This window comes from Panthera tigris, chromosome C1 (genome assembly GCF_018350195.1).
Source record: "Panthera tigris isolate Pti1 chromosome C1, P.tigris_Pti1_mat1.1, whole genome shotgun sequence".
In the NCBI taxonomy this organism is placed as follows: domain Eukaryota; kingdom Metazoa; phylum Chordata; class Mammalia; order Carnivora; family Felidae; genus Panthera; species Panthera tigris.
Genome location: NC_056667.1, coordinates 138,748,141 through 138,767,921, shown reverse-complemented (window position 1 = coordinate 138,767,921; position 19,781 = coordinate 138,748,141). Strand labels below are relative to the sequence as shown.

Genomic DNA, 19,781 nt, shown 5'->3' with positions numbered 1-19,781 from the left:
CCTGACCTCCAACCTTGGGTATTTACCAACTGGCTAATGAAGAAACAGTAAGTAACCTCCTGCCCACTGTAGAGCCAGACAAGAATGAAAACGGATAGATGTACACTTTTATTCTAGAGCTGGAGAAGGAAAGTAATTTCCATCCCACTGAGCTCTAAAGCGCTGCCTTTCATCCCACTGGGGAAGGTGTGAAGCCTGCTTTGTCCAGACTGGCCTGGCCTTTGATGGATTTATTGACCAGACCTACTGGCTGGAGGAAGTGTAGGGACACACCTTTTGTTGAGAAAGAAGAACGTACATCACCAACAGGCTTCCAGGACCTCATAAAACGGTCGTTCGGCTTAGAAGATCAGGTCTCCTATGTATCAGTATCGGGAGGAAAGCATTAAAGGCATTTCTCAAGTTTAAAGGAAAACAAAATTTCAAAAGCAAGGTGAGTTAGCTGCCAGTGTCTGTCAAATTGCTGGGGATGCGGAGTCTAACTCTGACAGACTGCTCTGTGAACAGGGTATAGCTTCTGCATAACTTCATCAATTATGTTATTTGTCATGGGCTAAAGGACATGACACATAGGGAGCACGGTGTAGTCTCATCTGGGAAGGGCAGGAGAGGGCGAGATGATCAGAATCTGTGAGTTAATTTTGCGCTGATCCCTAGATCCCAGCGGTGACAAGATGCCTTCTACTATTTTACAATTTCAATAAAGCTCTGACATTACTACATGGCAACAAAGGGAAGAACAAGGAACAGCTGCCTATATGCTGCATTCTGCATAAAAGGCTATGCTGGAAGCCTAATTGCTTCTCAGCAGGAGTATTTAAGTCTCTAGCCCCCAGTGGAACACAAGTCATTCTCAAGGTGTGGTATGTTCTGCATTTAACTGGAGTCGGGGAACCCTCGTTCCGATCCTGAGCTTAGGTTCTCATCACCACTGGTAGGAACCGATTAACCTCAACAAGCTGCTTAAGTCCTCAGAGTCTCCACTTCCTCATCTGTAAATCATGACAGTGCACTTTAAATTTCAGGACAGTAGTGAGAAGGAAATAAGGGACAGTGAAAATTAAGTGAATTAACTATAGTTAAGTACTCAATAAATGTTAGTTCCCTTCCAATTTTTGTTTTTCCACTTTTGATTGTGGCAGCAGAGAAATTCTTGGAGGAAGGAGACAGAGCCAGGTAGTGTAAGAAGTTGACACTCTTTGAGCTTTCTTGCTGCTGGGGCAGCAGATTTAGCTGAACCACTATCGGTCCTGTAAACAGGCTCTGTGTACCACCTACTGAAGTCTCTCGTGACAGGGAAAGCACAATAAAGTGCCCAACAGGCGAGAGATTGGTTCAGAGCATTAGCCGTCTATCCCAACCCCTTGTGGACCCCACGGCAAAGCTTCCTGCTACTGACTCCCAAAATGTCCACCCTCTAAGCCAAAAAGCAAGGCATGAGCGATCTCACTGCCATTGGTCATTTACATCCATTTCCTATATAAAAAGCAATGCTACTGACTCCCCAAAAAATGAAGTGAAGAAGAGTAAGAGACAGGAGGAAATGGCCAGATGAAAGAACAATGAAGGTGCCCGATTACAACAAACATCACTTTCCTGCCAGGACACCAACAACAGGATCCCAGCCAGCTTTGTAAGTTGCGATCTCAGCCAGCTGGCTACATATCTGATGGAAAGAGAGGCCCAACAGTAGAAAAACAAAAGCTCTTTCCCACCAAATGGGGAGTGGTCAGAAAGGCATGGGAGGAAAACCACATTGTGGTGTCCCAGATTTATTCTGTCTACACAGCATGGAATGCATCTACATAGCTCACATGCTTGGGGGCCGTTTCTCTAACTACCGATGCTGCCGATTCCACCTGCAATCTAAAAACCAGGCTGTACATCTGCTGCCTCATCTCTCCACATGTAATAACCGAAACACTATTTTTCACACTCCAGAAAAATGAAAACACAGCTCCACTGATCCACTTCAAATCTCCCCCAACAATTCAACTGAGGACGAAAATCAAGGAAACATTTCAAAGCAAAGAGCGTTGGGTGTCTCAAGGCATGGGGATAGGCAGTGTGTGTATAGGGGAAGGTCTCTTTTTAGTAGAGTTACTGTTGGTTTCAAGGACAGGTGCTACCCTAATTTTAAAGTTTGTCAGATATGCATCCTATATGACTGGTGATATCCTTTAGGGTTATAATATTACCACCTTCTGTAGAATCCACGGGTTGGCTGTCATGCTAGGATGTAGGTGACTATCAGACAAGTCCCATCAATCATTTCTACTTACCTGATTAGACTAAATGCCCCTCCAAAGTAAAAAATCAGACATAGTTTGGAAGTCTGTGAGTCAACTAATTAAGGTAAGGGAAAAAAATCAATAGTTAACATGACCAAGTACAAGTCACACGTCTGGCAGGCAGGAAGTTACAGTGGCAGACAGAGGGGCCTAGGCACACGAGGGTCCAGAATCTAGGCACCAGCCACTTAACAATAGAGTCTTTATTCCTTTCTTTGAATGCTTTCCCATTCTTCCTAAAACTAATCATCAACTCCTCGAAGGATCCTTGAAGGTAAGGACCCTGCATTCCCTTTCAATTCTCTGGTCTTTACTGGAGCTGATGGGGGAGGGACCTGAGGGGAAGGAGACAGAGATCTCAGACCACTCAGTTGCACACCAAACTCACTAAACTCAGTTGCACACCCTCACGTGCTGCATCAACTCAGACTTGAAACCCCGCTTCCCGGAGAACAGCTTTGCCCCTTATGAACCCACATGTGGTGGAGTAGCTTTTGTGACTCACAATGACTGGTCTGAATATCCTGCTGCTGACACCTTAATGCAAGGAGCCATATGGAAAATGAGGCAGAAATGAGAAAAAGGGGAAAAGAGTAGAAAAACTGAGCCTGCCAGCTATAAAGCAGGGAGCTGGGGTGCAGACCTGCAATTCAGAATGGAGAGGGGTAATCACAGTGCTGTGGGCTCTCACACAGATCATTGGTTTTTACTGTAGATACGGGAAAGAAACCACAGAGCAAATATCAGCTGTAGAGAATTTTCTTCTTAAACCAGTACAACCCACTACACTTCAGCACCAATGGCTCCACAGTTTTTATACCTTAAATAGTGGAGAACAGCTTTGAAAAAAAATATTTTTTTCTTAATTGAAAACCTTTCCCTGGAATTCACATGACCTTTCTCGAGTCCCCCTTTTCCCATCCCCCGTCTCTTCCACCCCCTCCACACACAACAACAGGCTTGAGGATATAGACTCTACTTCCCCTCCCCCCCCCCAAAAAAAAAAACCACATAGGTCCGGGAGTGGGGTGAGCCTTCACATAAGAAATGAGAAAAACAGGATTCCTTTCCTTGAGTTATAAAAACTGAAAGGTACGAGGAATTTTATAGACCCAGAAAGTGATGAAATGAAGAGAAAGACATCAAGTCTACCCAAAAGGTGATAAAATATTTTATTTGTTTTTTGGTTGTGAAAAAGAAAATAAATCATTAAGATGACTGTCAGAATGCCTCAAGGAGAAGGGCATCGAATAGGACTTGGCTATAAATGTTGGAGAGTGTAATAAAGGAGTTGGGTTTGTTTCCTTAGCATTTGTCTGGGCTGAGCCTTCCTGTTTCAACACAGAAATCAGGGGCAATGATAAAAATCCATCCACCGTGGGGTATGTATTATTGCCTTTCCATGCTGGCCCCATCCAAGAATCCCAGAGCAGCTGCTCCCGCCTTTACCCTGGCTCCCACCGAACACTTACACTACAGGACATGTTGTCAAATGCCAGGGTGTCAGGATCACAATTTCCTTTATTTTCATGATTACTGATTACTTCATTTATACCTGCTTATAAAACAGGGTTGGGACAGGGCTGGGGGGGGGGGGTGATGGGGGGCAGGGGGTGTTATTTTTCTTGGTCCTTCTTGGTCCTAGGAATTCAAGATGAAGAAGGCAAGGTTCTTGCCCCAAGCAGCTCAGTCTAAAGTACTTTGGGTTAATTCTGATATTGTTTAGTGATGTATTACAAGTGCCTGAAAGAGAAAGGTGACAGAATAGCTGTTGTTAAAGCAACTGCTGATTTTATTTAAACCTGGAAAGGATTAGTTATGAATTTGTAAAAGAGGTAGGATTTTAAACTAACCCACAAACTTGCATTCAGCATTTTGCTTTATGTTCTTCTTTTCTAGATGTCAAGCTGTCCTATAAACATGTGATGGCTCAACTGAGCCTTCAAAGTTAAGACTCAAAGCTAAGTTTCTATCTGTAATGAATATAAATATTATGAACTCAGAAATCAGGGCACCTGGGTGGCTCTGTCAGCTGAGTGTCCAACTTCAGCTCAGGTCATGATCTCACAGTTCATGAGTTCGAGCCCTTCATCAGGCTTGCTGCTGTTAGTGCAGATCCTCTGTCTCCCCCTCCCTCACACTCTCTCAAAAGTAAATAAAACATTAAAAAAGAAAGAAAGAACTCTGAAATAAACTAAGCTTTGGAAAGACCTGGAACACATATGCCAGTCAATACTGATCTCCACAGTTACCCATCTAACCAAATTTGATCTGGGACAGTCTCATGTTTGTCCTCCAAATCATATACAACTGGACCCAAGAACAGTACCACAAATGGCACTATGAAAGGGGACGGGTAGTATCTGTATAAAATGGAAATGACTCCAGCTGCCTTGCAGTTGTGCCCATCTATGATGGCACAGGTCTTCTTAAGTGTTAAGGTGCTCTCCCCACCATCACAAGGACAAGGCCTTAAAGTAGCTTTATGGAGATGACCACTGAACACTCCATGATCAACCTATAGGACCACTAAGCAGGCAGAGATGCTCCAAATCACCATTCATTTTAATAGCTATATCTTTGCCCTTTAGATCCACAGCAGACAGGCTAGAGGTCTGGTAAGTCATATCATCGTTTCATACTGACCATTATAATGGCCAATTTTGAGTATACCAGATGATACAAGGTACCAAATAGACACACGGCGGAAACCTGCACCTATGAAGTATCATTCCAGAATGAGACATGACTCCATGTCCGAGGTACGTTTATATAACTAATATTACCAAACAGGTACCTTGGCCCTCAAGTCCACTGCCTGAAGACTCTTACTCATTTGGAACCAATATGAGCCAGCCTAGATGACTCAGGGGAATGGTAATGATGGGATGAGTAATCGTTCTCTTGAAGTCACCAGTTAGGATAAAAGCAGTTGCTCATTACCTGACAAGACAGGTTCCTCAGGCTGGCCAAAAACAGAACAAATAAATCAATGTCACTTTCCTCCCTAACATATCAGAACTCTGTATTTAAAGTCTGCATTTCAGCTCATGGTTCAAGGAAAGCTATCCACAGAACTATCAAGGAGATAGGGGAGAGGTGGCAGAGAGGACATCTGGAATCTTAGTGGAGTAAAATCCTATAGGAACAGCATCTGGCTCTCTGCTCTTGGTCACTGCTTGGTTATTTTAGGAATCCTTTATATAAAACTAATACAAGGCCTTCTTCTAACAGAGTAAACACAAACCGATGTACGAAAGCCTCTAACATGGCAGTTCATTTTAAAGACTTGAAAATCTTTCTGAGTATAACCCATCTCAGGAGTAAATCCACGAGTGCATTAGGGATTCTCATTTCCTAATTAATCCGCATCTCCCCACTATTTTCCATGTTGCATTACTCTAATTTACCCTTTTGAGAGAGACGTTAAAATACTGTTTACTTGCAACTAGCAGACAAATGAGTCCTGGGGAGCTAATGCACAGCATAGTGAATATAAACAATGGTGTGTTATATTCGAACTTACTGAAATACTAAATCTTAATTATTCCAACCACTAAAAAGAAATGGTAATTATGTGACACGATAGAGATGCTAACTATCACTACAATGGTGACCATATTACAATATATAAATGTATCAAATCAACATTTTATACCTTTAAATTACACAATGTTATATGTCAAATATATTTCAATTAAAAAATTTAAAATACTGTTTAGTTACAAATGAAATGCTACTGAAGGCAGGCAAAAAATAAACTGATTTAATAGATGGCAGGTAACTCATATCAGAGTTCCTTTGGATAAGAGCGGAATAGGGCTTTTTTTTGTGAGTTTTATTTATTTTTGAGAGAGAGAGAGAGAGAGAGCACACGCGTGAGCGAGCATGAGTCAGGGAGGGCCAGAAAGAGAGGGAGACACAAAATCTGAAACAGGCTCTAGGCTCTCAGCTATCAACATGGAGCCTGACGTGGGGCTTGAACTCACAAAGCACAAGATCATGATCTGAGCCAAAGTTGGATACTCAACTGACTGAGTCACCCAGGTGCCCTGAGCACTGAATAGGTTTACATACGATGTGCGATTTTGGTAAAAATCTGATTGAGTATATTGCTGAGACTAAAGTAAACTTAACTAAAAGGTTTGACCACACATCCAAAGTATACCTGAAACTTAATAGCACAAGAGAAGCTAGGCTCCTGGGATTGAGTACATGTTGTGGGTAATATTCCTGTGCAAAGACATTTATTCATCACCCAGCTGGTGGTGCCACACTGGGTGGTTAATGCAGATCTGCCACATAGGAGTAACCACCTTACCTTGCCTTTTCCTAGCAGGTACCCATTTGGAGAAAGGGTAGGAAACATGGCTAAGAAGTAGACAGGACTTGATGTTCACAGTAAAAATATGGAAAGCGATCATGGTGAAAACAGGAGAATCATGCATGGGCTTGCCACGTTTAGACACAGAGGAAGTTTTCATCTCTCTTCTGGAAAGATTTCCTGAAGATGCAGTTGCAAGAGCTGCTTAAGGTTAAATTTGAAATGCTCTGCTTTAGCTGGACTACTAATAACAACCTTCCAAGGAGGGGCCACTGAGGATGACAAGAAAGTCGCGGAAGTGCCTGGTGCTATGGGTTAGAAGCTGAGGGAGGCATGTGCGGATAGGTAAATGTGCATTCTAACCACCGAAAATGCCTTCTCCAACTCAGACTCCCTTGCCAAGAGCCAGCCTAGAGCAAAGTTCTGTCTCTTCTCTCTCTCTCTTTTTTAACTCCCTTTCTGTGTTTATTGTTAAGCAATCCTCTTCACCGCTGAGGGGAAAAAAGGGGAAAGGCTTATGCAAACTTTCAGGTATTGTCTTCCTACAACATTGGTCATAAAACCAATGAGAAAGGGGAACAATGAAACCCAGCAATCCTAGGGTGGAGTCAAAACTGTAGTGGATTCAGGCTAATACCATGTCTGAAATGTCCTCTGTGGGGATAAGGTGACTCAACCTCCCCTTCGGGAAACAGGAGGACTTTTGTGTGCACCCAAGGACCCTGTGGCAAACCAGTTTTCTAAGCGCACTACATCATCCCGTTCACCGCTGACGCAGAAGGCCCACCTGCCTTTCACCCACCCCCTCCATCCTCCATACTCACATCCCACTCCTGTGCATCAACAGTGCCCCAAAACAGGCAATGTTAGCCACAGCCAAAGGAAAGCTAATGTTCATCAACCAAGCCTACAGGAAAACGAAGGTGCAGGCTTTGGTAGTCCGGGTTGGCCACACAGGTGGGAGCTAACGAGGTACTGGCCTGCTGGACAGATCCATCCCAGGAAGCAATTAAGTTTATAGCCAGGAAAGAATAGCCCCAGAGGCCTTGGAAACAAAAGAAGCTTCCTGCCAGTGTTCCGTTCCCTAATTCTATCATAAAGACAGGCTGAACCATTCAGTTGTAACCACGGACAGTAAGGCACTGTCTGCAGCATGTCTGCTGTAGAGACCTGCCTGTCAGGTTTTCATTCCTATGCAAGGGGATTAAACTGTCCCAGCTGGTTCAAATCAGAAAAAAAGGAAGTACCCCAAAAGGAAAAAGTATTTGACGCAGGACACGATTATGAACTCTGTTCAAGATTGGCTGAAGGAGAGGCACCTGGGTGGCTCAGTCAGTTAAGCGTCTGACCTCAGCTCAGGTTGTGATCTCATGGCTCATGAGTTCGAGCCCCACGTCAGGCTCTATACAGACAGCTCAGAGTCTGGAGCTTGCTTCAGATTCTGTCTCCACCTCTCTCTGCCCCTCCCCTGCTTCATTCACTCTCTCTCTCTAATATAAATAAACATTTTAAAAATTAGAAAAAAAAAGATTAGCTGAAGGAAAAGACTCTAAATATAATGGTTTCCACCAGTAGGGAGACAGCATCGCTAGGATATCTTGACAGTCAAGGGATGTGGCTTTCAGGGAAGTTCCTGGTGTGGGAAGGTGAGAGGTGGTGGGAGGGGAGGGCAACCAGCAAGGTCCTCTCCATCGTCCCTACCCCACGTTCCACCCTCCCTGGTGGGGCTGCGCACGTTTAGACTGCCGACTATCCCGCTCCGATTCTAGATGGAGTCTGTATTAGGGTGACCATGCAGGTTCTCACATATGCAGAAGTTGTGGCAAACACCTCCTAGCAAGGGGAGCAGTCAGTGATGCTAACCTGAGTCAAAGTAGGAGGACAAGGACATCAGAAGGAGGTGGCTAGTTGTGGAACCAAGAGGCAACAATGAGATCTGATGGGGAGAAGATGCTAGGTGGCAGGAATAACTGCCCTCAAGTCTTAGCCTGGGAGTGTCTCCCCCATTCTACTGCCAACTGCAAAGTCCTGGCCCCTAAATGTGTTCCGAACCTGTCAAACTAAGGAAGGGGCTATGGGCCACGTCGCCCAGGGTGACAAGGGTAATCTTAAAAATGTCAGTAAAATTTGTCATTTTCCTTACATAAACCACCTGACGCCACCTAGAGACTGGACTGGATGTAGTTCCACAAATACTGTATAGAAGCGGCTGTCAACCCACCCTTTCCCTGGGGTCATCCTTAAACAAGAAGCTGAATAAATTCTTTTCTTTTGAGCTTAGGCTGATTACCTGAAGCCAAGAACAAGAGACTATCTGGAAGGCTAGCAAGGACATTATTAAATATTCTCGTCCTTCAAACATCTCCCCAGAAGATGAGCAGAGTGACACCATGAACATGACCACCATCACTAGACATCTCCACCCACACCCTCTTTCAGGAGAGTCAGTCTCCATTCCATAGGACAAGTGTTATTACTATCTCCAATTAGGGATCCATTTTTGGCCACATGTATATACCCAGAAAGGTTATGTCTCTCTCCAAATAGCCAATGTCCCTGCCTCTAGAAAAACTACATGTCCAAGGGAGAACTCTGCCAAGAGTCAAGATTTCATTTCCATTAACCTGAGAAGCACTTGGGGTTAATGCAGACTCTGGGGCCAGTGTGCCTGGGTGGAACCCCACTTCTGCCACTTAGTAGCTTTCTGACATTGGGGGAAGTTACTTAAGCTCTCTGTACCTTGGTTTTCTCACCTATAAAATGGGCATAAAAATAGTACCTACCCATAAGACTGTATAATGACCAAATGCATTATGATACGTAAAGGACTTAAAACAGTCCTTTTGACATGTAGTAAGAACAAATTAATATTTGATGTTACTATTACTATCTCTATTATTATCATCATTATTATATTCTTGAGTATGTTACACAGCATACTGTTTCCCAGACTTCTCTCAGGTGGGCTGACAATACCATCCCTACTCCAGGATAGTTTAAGGCAAAAGAAAAAAATTTCAGATTGCTTTCAGATCAAAGTTAAGAACCTATGATAACTTTTACCTGGCCATGAATTCTTTGCAGCTATTCCATTAAGAAGTGAAGTCTATTTTCAACTCCCTCAGAGGTACCAGCTGGGTATGGTGGCGTGAGGGATGCCGGACAACATGAGTCAGAACCTAGCCCAAACTGGTGACCCACGGTATCATGAGCAAATAAAATGGTTGTTGTTTTAGGCCATTAAGTTTCTGGTGATTTCTTATTATGCAACAGATAACGGACACAGAGCCCTAAACGAATGAGGCTTTATTATCAATAGCATTTCAAACACAAACGTTCACATGAAACCAGGCCACTTGTCTGTCAGCAGGTTAACCAACCTCCACGTGGTGCTTCCAAGATCTCATCCCACTCACCTAGGGCCAGTAAGGCCACCACAGTCAGCACATTAACTTGGGAAAAGCTAAGACCAGTGCATGATCAAATCTGGAGACACAGAGGCAAGCCTTCTGTGCCAAGGAAGGGGCCAAATTAGGTCCTTGCAGAGGGTAAGGTGGATGGCATAGAAAAAAGGATTTTGTTCCCTTTAGTCCACGATACAATCCAGGGCCTGAAATGGCAAGATATGGCTTCCCTGGAGGTAGCTTTATACCATGTGTCTTAGATATTATAGGATGAGGTGGGTAGATGCCTTCAAGGCACAAGCAAACCAATTCAAGGTCAGCATCACCAAGTGAGAATAAGGGGGAGCCAGTCAGAATCAACCATATAATCCCCATGGTCCTGATATGTGGCTCTAAGAATACAGGGAGCCCAGAACATCTTCATTTTTTCTGCTGGTCACAGCAAGAGAATGATCACGTTCCAAGCTTCGATTTTGCTGTGACCAAACCAAAAAGCCTATCTCACCCCACAATACAAAAGGGGAAAAAAAATGCCAAGTTCCATAAGTCAGTGTTCTGTCATCTGTAACATGTGGTAAGAACTGATAATCAACTTTGTAGGAGAATCACTCTGAAATACATTAGGAGAGACTTCGGAAGCTTAAGTTCCTGTCTGTTATAAGCAAAACCACCACATCTAAATGAAAGCAATCTTATTAATCTGGTAAGTTGGATGACCCGTAGTGCCAAAGTTTCTCAGGTGAAGACCAGTAGCATTTATCCATCCACATATTTGTTTATTCATGCCATATTTGTTGAGCACATACTTTGTACCATACAGTTCTGTGGGTGTCTAGAAATGAGAAAGTTGAGGAAGGAGGAAAGCACACGAGTGAAGATAGCAAGGATTATATAAAAGTAGCTAAGACATTCCACATTCCAAGAGCTTACAGGTCTGGTTATCTTGAAAAACAAAATTTCCTGCTTGAAGCAATTCAGAGTAATCCAGCTGAGCCATGCCCAAATTGCTGCACCGATTGGAACTGATCACGTTATAAATCAAGGGAGTTCAGAAAACTGATTTCATGGAATCACAGAGCTGAGTGGATGTAACTGGTCTGCAGATGAAGATACTAAAATGAAGTAATTTACCCAAGAATTCACGACCGGTTTCAATGCAGAGCCAAATCTGGGTCTCCTGGTCTCAGTCCAATAGGACTTCTACCAACCCCATAGAGACCTGTCTCAAGACACAAGGTATTTACAGCGTGAGAGCACAGAGATACCCCACAATTCTAACCCATCTTGCACTAGACACACTAGCTATCCAACATAATGAGCAGAAACTCTGCACTTGTCACATGGGAAGAACCCAAAGATACAACTTCTTGTGGAATTAACTAAAGAGCCCTCTAACCACGTACACTCAAATGCTCAGCAGCCCTTAAAATAGGCTAATGAGACAAAGGCACAATACTTGTTCAATTTCAAAACTTAAATCCACAGGAACTATGTGAACAAACCATACACAAAGGTAAAAACAGCAGTAAAACACACTAACATGTTCGTGACTGTAACGCTGGCATCTTTTAAAACTGGGAGAATTCTTCATCTTTCTGCTGTTCCCTACAGACCAAACATTCTTTAACATTCTTTTTTTTTTTAATTTTTTAAGATGTTTATTCATTTTTCTGAGAGAGTGAGAAAGAAAGAAAGTGAGCAGGGGAGTGGGAGATAGAGAGAGAGGGAGAAAGGGAGGGAGGGAGGGAGGATCCGAAGCAGGCTCTGCACTGATAGCAGAGAGCCCGATGTGGCATCTGAACTCATGAACGGTGAGATCATGACCTGAGCCAAAGTTGGATGCTCCATTGACTGAGCCACCCATGCGTCCCCCCCCCCCTGCATTTTTGGACTACGTACATATTTTTAATGTCTTGGCCAACTCACTGGGAAGAGACACACTGTCGGTGACAGGTGGTGGTCAGGAGGCAAAGGGCATGTGAGCAGGGGCAAGCGTGAAAGTCAGGTGGAGTGCCAGCCCCGAATGTCTGCAGGTGGGTCAAAGCCTCAGCGTGCTTGGACTCTGCTCTGTCCTGTTCGGTCAGTTATATTCCTGGTCTGCCACTTCTGGCTTGGCTAACTTTGGGCAGCTCACCCACTTCATTTAATCCTCCACTTCCTCAACCGCAAAAGGTGGGCACTAGTAGGGCCTTCTTCATAGGAAAGCCATGCATATGGAGAGAGAAAACAAAATGCTTAGTCTAGCGCCTGGCAGAAATTAGGAGCCAGCCAGTGTTAGCTGTCATGATGATGGTGATAGAGGTGCTAATAGAGTTATTATTTTTTATTGCCATTGTTATCATTATTATTATGCTTATCAGTATTATGATGTTCCTAATACTGTTTAACGCTGTAACTCAAAAGGCATTAAGTTTCCTTGCTTTGGAAGACAGCCCAAAGCTCTCCATATATCTCACTGTTGGCCTGTCCCTTCTCTCATCTCCATACTCTTTCGGTTTATTAGTAGTAGACTCTTAAGTTGAAGTAACAGTTTGCACACCACCCAGTACGCCCTGGGGGAAACAGTGATAACATACAGATTCCTACATGTTTTTGGGGCCTAATTAGGATAGTACAATGTCATCCTTTTTACAAAGGCAAGGAGCAAACCACCTTAGTAGATATTCTACAGAATTCTGCTTTGTACTTGAAACATGTAATTATCATTAACAAACATGGGCGCTAATAATTCTATCTGCTCTTTAGACAAGAAACAGGAAGATTTCTGGCCCCATCAGCTCTGATGGGAGACAACTTCTCTTGGAGGCTGCTTCCCCCACGCATCAGATGCAAGGTGGGAGGTCTGTTTGCAAGGCAAAAGGTTTCTGGGCTAGGAGCTAATAGCCCACACCAGGAAGAAGATTCCTCAGTAGATCAGGTTCAGGTCCCTGAATCCTCAAAGAGACATTCTGTGGCCTTGGCTGCCTGACATCAGAAAACCAGACCTCAGATTCAGTTTTGTTTTTTGGTTTTTTTCACTGAGAAAAGAGAGGCCTGACAAATGAACCTGGTCAACATGTGTATTAAGCACCATACCTAAACCCACAAGGGCAAAAACGAATGAAATAAAAAGCAGTCCTCAGTAAAACGTACAACTTTAAACATGCCCAAGTAGACAAACATGCTCTTGCCTCTTCTTTGTTGGGGTAACACCTTCATCCTCTTTTGGATCAGGAAATATTTTCTAATCTTTAACATTTAAATGTTCTATAATTACAAATGCTCAATACTTTATGCACACAGTTAACTAAGGAGAGTTAGCAATGTATTTCACTTGATATAGACATTTCTGAGCATCGCTCCCTATCCCCCACATATTCCTGCCCCCATCAGTGGGATAGTTCCTCTAGAAGATGCTCTTGTAATTGACCAAATTAGTATGTGGGAAACAGAGAAGTCTTTCATCCACTAATCATTCCCTGGGCATGGGGACTCCCTCCTTGGGTTCACCAGAAACAGGACTTAAGCCAAAATCTGCCTTCCAAATCCCAGGACCAAGCGAGCAACGCATGGTTAGGATGGACTAGAAAACATGGCAAATCACCCAGTAGACAGGGAAAAGGTAGAGTCCCAAGATGTTCCAGAGTCCGCGTGGATCCCTGATCATCTAACCCTGAGCTCCCAAATGAAAAGCCAACGACTGTCTGTAATCGCTTCCATTCTTACCTCAGAGAGAACACGGCTGTCAGGCTCCTCTCTCCAATGGTGATGAGGTCTGTGCCCAAACAAAGTAACCAGCCTACCAAAGATAAAAAGATAAGGTAAGAACTACTGCTGGCGAAGAGTTACATTCCTCCACATCTGGAATGTTTTCTAACAAAAAGCAGGTCTCTGGATGTTTGAAGACCTTTCGGACTACAACAGCAGCAACATAATCAATTGAACAATACAAATGAATGAAATCCCTGGAATCAAGTCAGGTGAGACTGTTAAAGTTACAGGGAGTGAGCTAACTTTTTTATTAACACACACCTGGGGCCTAATTGGGAATGGTAATAACTGGTGAAATCATACACTTCATCACGTCCCTCCACAAAAATGGCTGTTTACCAAGGAGCTGGCAGAACTTTGTATAACACTTACATATATCAGGGTATGTTGGCAGGTCAGAGCATTCACACACTCAACACGTCCACACACAAAGAAGACTCTATGCCATTTAACTAACCCTGCTTTGGAAGACGGCCCTACCAGCTGATGAAATAATGACAACACGAGACTTGAACCCAAATAAGGGGGTGGGAGGGAAGTGCAATCTTCTTCTACAAGCACTCAAATCTGCAAATGTAAAAGACAACAATTGTGCCCAATTCTAAGGAAATCCTATTATATACTTATAGCCCTCATCTGTGATGCCAATTTCATGTGTTTAATCAACTTGACTGGGCTATGGTGCCCAGTTGTTTGGTCAAACACAAGTGTAGACATTGTTGTAAAGGTATTTTTTAGATGTGATTAACATTCACATCAGTAGACTGGGTAAAGCAGATTATCCCTGGTGGCATGGGTGAGCCTCATCCAACCAGCTGAAGCCTTAAGAGAAAAGACTGAAGTTCCTTTAGGAAGAGAGAATGTTGCCTCTATGCACCTTTGGACTTGAGATTAGGACATGAACTCTTCCCTGTGTCTCCAGCCTGCCCTGCAAATTTTGGACTTGCCAGCCTCCATAATCATGGGAGTCAATTCCTTAAAAATCAATCTATTGATCAATCGCTAGACACACACCCACACGCACCTTATTGGTCAGGTTTCTCTGCAGAACTCTAATATACCATCTAATGTCAAGAAAAAAATGCCTTAATTTATAAAATATGTATACAACATGAGGACAATACAGAAAAGAGACTAGAGCATGAGGAAAGTTAGTCCACAGAAATGTATTTTGTAAGGTATTAAACTATTTCTTGATGTGGTTGATAAATTAGGTTCTGAGCATCCTATCGGCCAACACAATGAAGAAAAAAGACACAGGATAATCACATGGACTTGCAGATAAAATACAATGTAAGCACTTCAAGACTGTTAGCCTTTTTTGTTGTTAAGAAATTTCTCCCAAGGTGGGTGCCTGGGTGGCTCAGTTGGTTAAGCATCTGACTCTTGGGTTTCGGTTCAGGTCATGATCTCACGGTTTGTGAGTTCAAGCCCCATGTTGGGCTCTGCACTAACAGCACGAGCCTACTTGGGATTCTCTATCTCCCTCTCTTGGGATTTTGTGCCCTCCCACCCTCTCAAAATAAACAAAGAAGAAGGAGGAGGAGGAGGGAGGAGGAGGGACAGGGAGGAGCAGGAAGAAAAACAGGAGGAGGAGGAAGAAAGAAGAAAGAAAATCTCTCCAGGTGTTAACCTTCCCCTCCTTGGGTAAATTCTTCAAGTATCCTTTAACATCCACACTGAAGGGTCAGGAGGCAAAGTAATTAGAAGGGCCTACGTATATAGAGAGTCTCCTATAATGCCTCTTACTGCATCCCTCAGTGAGACATGATGCCAAAGCACAATTCACTAACATGATTTAACAAGGCCAAAAAGAAGCCCAAGTACACAGCAATCTGATCATCTGACTTGATCCAGGGATAAAAATGAGAATTTCTGGAAGAGTTAATGAACCCCATATCCTTTGAGATATTTCCCAGAAATATTTCTCCACTGCAAAGCTGGGTGGGAAGTGGCCTATACTACCTTAGGCTGTGTTCCCTGGCAACTGCCTAGAGTAAAGGTTTTCTCTACTGATGATCAGGGGCAGAGCCACTGAAAAACTGCCTTCAGATAGGTTAATAAAGCTCAGGCAATGCATGTCTAAAAAAGGGAATGTTTAACTTTTATATGTTTGAGTCTGTAGAAGTCTTATAGACCCTTCCTGCACTGGAATCAATTTTCAAGACTTTTTTATTGTGGTAAAATATACATAATAAAAAATTTACTATTTTAACTATTTTTTAAGTTTATTTTTGAGAGAGAGAACGCACACATGCACATGAGGGTCAAAGAGAGAGGGAGAGAGAAAAACCCAAGCAGGCTCTGCACTGTCCACACAGAGCCCACATGGGGCTAGAACCCACAAACCGTGAAATCATGACCTGAACCAAAATCAGGAGGCAGACGCTTAACTGAGCCACCCAGGCTCCCCTATTTTAACTATTTTTAAGTGTAAAACTGTGTGTGGCACTAACTATATCCACAATGTCATCCAACCATCACCACCATCCATTTCCGGAACTTTTTCATTATCCCAAACAGAATGTCTGTATCCATTAACAATGAGACCCCACCGCCCCCTCCTACAGCCCCGGGTAACACCTATCCTACTTCCTGTCTCTGTTAAGTTGGTCTATTTGGTACCTCACATGAGTGAAGCAATGTAATATTTGCCCATCGAGTATTTCACGTAGCATGTTTTCAAGGTCCATCCATGTTAGACCATGTACCAGAATTCCATTTTTTATGGCTGAATAATATTCCATTGCTAGTATTTACCATGTTTTGTTTACCCTGGAATGATTTTTTAATATAATTAATTCAACAAGTATTGAATATTTACAATGTGAGAAGTTTGATTTTTTTAAACATTAACTTTATTCTAAGAACAGTATGTAAGAGCCAGAAGTGCTACTCCACAAGGAGCCAATTAATCACATGAATCCTCGTTTCAGAACCGGTAGCAGCAGCAAGGAAACAAAAGTCTAAGTAGTTTTTCCTCCCTAAGGGTTAGGGGAATCTCCCGCACAATCTTAATGAATGTTCTTCATGTTCAAAGCTGAAGTGAGACCAGAGTACCCCCACTATGCGGCCAGTGTGCTCCACAGTGCTTCTTATCATGGTGCCCACAGCTTACACCGTGTCATTCTTGACCCCCGACCCAGTGATAATGAGCTTCTAGCCGAGCAGCTGATGTCAACAGCCAGAAACTTCCATCCCTGCAGATAAAATACCCTGACAGAATTAACTAGAAAAGCACATCTTCCCGTAGCTGGCTTGCCATGCATCAGCTTTGCATTTCTCGGCACATCCATCAGGGAACAAGCCTTCTGTGTGGAAACATGGGTGTTTCCACAGCACCTCCCCAGCAAGACAGTGTAACAGTTGAAAGAGAAAGCGAGAACCTGCACCTCACTCCGGTTTTCACCTTTCGAGGGTATAAAAGAGCAGGTGGTGCCAAGGGGGGACGCCACCACATACCTGAATTCACAAAAGTGGCCCAGGATGAGTCATCAAAAGACGTTCACGGGAAGTTGACGAGAAACAACCAAATCTGTACACTGATGAGGGAATCGCAGGCAAAAATCAAGAACCACAGAGGATCGAGGCCACTTCGTTCGGCATAGACTTCTCAGCTGGGAGGATCTGCTGTCACCCCAGATTGTTAACAATTGGCTGAGCTGAAGTTCATTACTACTTTTGTGTTCGGTTGACGGGGACTATGTCATCCGACCAACAAAAGTGGTTTTACAAAAATATAGACAATTTAGCCTGGAGTTCCTCCTGTGTGTTTTTAATGTTTTATTTATCGTGAGGGGCACCTGGGTGGCTCAGTGGGTTAAGCGTCCGACTAAGCACGTGTCTCTGTCTCTCAAAAATGAACATTAAAAAAAATTAAATACTTATTTTGAAAGTACACAAGTCAGGGAGGGAGAGAGGGAGAGAGGGAGAGAGAGAGAGGATCTGAAGTGGGGTCTGAGCTGACAGCAGCAATCCCAATATGGGGCTCAAACTCAAGAAATGAGAGATCGTGACTGGAGCCGAAGTCAGACACTCAGCCAAATGAGCCACCTAGATGCCCCCTTCCTGTATGTTTTTTAAGACAGACTTCAAAAGCAAGAGTTTTTTGTAGATAAACACAAAATGAACACTGTTAAGATTGTGCCTTTTAGTATATAGGTAAAGAGTCCATTGGCTCTGAAACAAGAGATATTTCCATGGGTTGTAGAAGCCGGCCCCAAACAGGCTGAAAGTAGGATGCTAAAGTGAAGGATCTCCAATTAGTCTAATCAGGAAACCCCAGCATGAGAAGGCACTCAGTTCTCTGTCACAAGTAATTACTCTACCCTTCTTCCAAGGGCATCAATAATATGCATTTGGGATGTGGATGGGGGCACAACCTGAGTATGAAAATTTCATCTGTGGTAATCATTCAGATCCTCCAACTTTTGTTAAGTTCATTCAAACCTTTCTTGTGTGTAAACACACACATACTCTCAAAAATATTGTCCCGTGGCCTGGATCCATTTTCAAAGATGAGAACCCAATAAGGCAATCAGGGTTCATCAGAAGATACAAAATTAAACTTGAACTTGGTAGAATGCCAATTACTTTCTGTTATGGGCTGAACTGTATCCTCTTTCCTCCAAAATTCATATGTTGAAGTCCTAACCCCCTGGTACCTCAGAATGTGACTATACTTAGAGACAAGGTCTTTAAATAGGTGATTAAATTAAAATGAGGTGCTTAGGGTGGGCCCTAAACCAATACGACTGCTGTCCTTATAAGAAGTAATTTAGACACAGACCTGTACAGAGGGGAGATCATGTGACAACACAGGGCAAAGAGGACCATGGGAAGTGAAGGAGAGAGACCTCAGAAGAAACCAAACCTGCCTACACGTTCATCTCAGACTTCCAGGCTCCAGAACTGTGAGATAAGAGATTTCTGTTGATTATGCCACCTAGTCTGTGGTACTTATTATGGCAGCCCAAGACAACTAATACTCCTTCCCCTTTTCTTTCTCCTCTGATTTCCAGAGAGGAGACTGTACAGGTGGCAAGGACACTCTTCTCTCCTACTCCTCTTAAGGGCCTCGCTGTCATTCATTTCCTTATCCCCAACCAGGGCAATCTCTAAATCCAAAGTGACAAGTAAGAACACCTCACAAATACCCTGAGGACCCCAACTATAAAACAGGGGACCAATGCCTGTCCCAAGACCTCTGACTTCCAAAACTATAGGAACTCTCTCTGCCTTTCCCAAATGCTCTCTACTAACCAGAAGTCAGCCTGCAAACAATTTTTAAGATACTTTTCCCAGAAACCATGTCTAAATTTCTCTTGCCTTAATACCTAAGGCTGGCTCAGATGCCTTAACCCACATTAGTTCCCTCTCTTTTTAAAAGGAAAGGAGAGGTTGGGCACCAGAGAGCCTTGCACATTACAGAAACAAGTCCAGAGCAAGAGATTATCAGGGGCAAGAGGACTCCCAGTTGTCTCAAGATGATTACAAGTAATTACTTTCTACTTCACTGGAGAAGTTCATACAGGAGAGCCGAAGTCCTTTGTTAGCGCTGGGAGCCATGAACACCATAGCCTAATTTTCATTCTCCATAGATAATGTTTAGCCTATAGCATAGGTAGGCATTGGGTCTGGCTCCAGGTGCTATGGCTTGAAGGAGACTGCATTGCACTCAGGGGAGGAACCACAGACTGAACCAGAGACTGGACTGTTGGCAGTAAGTCACCAGTGACAGAGGAGGCACAAGGGGGCACCTAGCCTGTGCTCATGTTCCAGCTCCGTTAGTTTCCTCCAGCTCTCAGTCTCGCTCTGGCCACCTCCCCAAGCCAACACAAGCTCCACACGGCTTTGCCTGGAGTGTCCTGAAACAAATGTGAAATCTATTAGAAGTAATACCCCCAAGCACTCCTGGGGTCAGCAAACAAGGCTCCTGGGTCCTCTCTGGACTGTGGTCATGGGGTGGGGGCTCCTGTCCAGGGTGCATTCCAGTGGCAGGGGACCACTAAC

The 19,781-nt window shown here is 43.6% G+C and overlaps 1 protein-coding gene across 7 annotated transcripts in view; it reads right to left on the bottom strand.

Moving 5' to 3' along the window:
- The window catches only part of LYPD6B (LY6/PLAUR domain containing 6B), a 174,058-nt gene that overhangs the window by 35,949 nt on the left and 118,328 nt on the right, over positions 1-19,781 (bottom strand). For 6 of the 7 annotated variants that reach the window (XM_042997107.1, XM_042997109.1, XM_042997105.1 and 3 more), the window contains one exon: positions 13,725-13,797. The gene's annotated coding sequence lies outside the window, so the exon portion shown is untranslated. Of the gene's footprint in view, positions 1-7,439; positions 7,599-13,724; positions 13,798-19,781 lie in introns of those variants that run through there. The other variant, XM_042997110.1, reaches the window with a different exon arrangement.